This window comes from Adiantum capillus-veneris, chromosome 12, assembly GCF_014529385.1.
Source record: "Adiantum capillus-veneris isolate H3 chromosome 12, ASM1452938v2, whole genome shotgun sequence".
Taxonomy (NCBI): Eukaryota; Viridiplantae; Streptophyta; class Polypodiopsida; order Polypodiales; family Pteridaceae; genus Adiantum; species Adiantum capillus-veneris.
Genome location: NC_140942.1, coordinates 151,800,195 through 151,801,779, shown reverse-complemented (window position 1 = coordinate 151,801,779; position 1,585 = coordinate 151,800,195).

Below are 1,585 nucleotides of genomic sequence, written 5' to 3'. Positions count from 1 at the left end.
CACATCTTCGGAAAAAATTGTGTCATTAATGACAATAGCTCAAGTGGATTCACCGCTCCCTATCACAATTGATTTAATTGAACACTCGGCTATGTACAAATTGCTAGCTGGGAGGCTATATAAAAGAAATCAAGACGGAATATTGATTTTATGAATTAATCCTGAAGACAGAGATTGATACTTAAGTGAAGCACATGTTACCATAGTAGGACTTCACTTTGCGGAAGACCAAACTATGCAACGAATCTTAAGACTTGGAGTATTTTGGCCGGCTATGAGGAGAGATGTTCAATCTTTTGTAAGAGATTTCCCTCAATGTCAGAAACAACAACCCATTCCTCATGTAATATTGTTTCAAATGTCACATGTTCCTAAGTGGAGTAACTATCTGGTTACTTACTTATCGAGCCAAACATTTCCTGAGGATATGAGTAAATGCCGTCAAAGAGCAATTGAAATGGAAGCAAGAGACTATGCTCTTATTGGGAACCAATTGTATCGGAGAGGTAAGGATCAACATTTGCGTCTTTGTGCAAATGAAAACGAGTATATTATGATTATAGAACAAGCACATGCTGGATTAGCTGGAGGTCACTTTTCTAGTGAGACCACCGCAAGAGCAATCTTGATGGTAGGCATATGGTGGCCAACACTTTTTGCAAATGCCAAAGAATATGTTCGAAGGTGTGATGCTTGTCACCGAGCAAAAATGCCAACACGGGTAGACAGCATGCCCTTAAGACCAATGATGGGGGCTAGAGCCTTCGCAAAATGGGGTATAGATTTTGTTGGACCGATACAGCCACCTGTTTATAGAACCTAAGCTCAATATATCATTGTAGCTACGGACTATTTGACCAAATGGGCCGAGGCTAAAGCGACTCAAAGGAATGATGCCAGAAACACTGCTGCATTCTTATATGAGTATGAATTCGTAAGGTATGGACTTCCAATAGAGATTGTCAGTGATCGGGGAACTCATTTCCTCAACGAGGTAATAGAGTATTTTCTCAATGAGTTTATGGTTATCCATAACACATCAGCTCCCTATCACCCACAAGCAAACGGACAAGATGAGCATACGAATAAAATTATTAACTCGGTACTGACCAAAGTGGTTAGTTCAAGAAGGATAGACTAGGAAATGAATCTCCATGCTGCTCTATGGGCTTATCGAGTTTCATTCAAAACGTCTTTAAATGCTACACCCTTTAACCTTCTTTATGGTCTTGATGCCATACTACCAATAGAATTTCTATTGCCAACCTTAAGGGTAGCACAAAATCTTGAGTGGACTGGACATGAATTGTCAGAAAGACTAGAAGATTTGAAAAAGCTAGACGAGCAAAGGCTAACTGCTATAGCTCATATCTATGCACAAAAGAGGAAACAAAAATAGTTTTTTGATTCCCACTTAATCACCAAAATTTTCAGGAAAGGGGACTTAGTTCTAGTCTATTCCCTTAAGCAACACATTCCCAAGTTTAAGAAAAAGGGAAATGGATCATTTATCATTGAAGATGTATCCCCAAGTGGAACAATAAAATTGTCAACCATAGATGGTGAACCAATGGCTAATTGGATT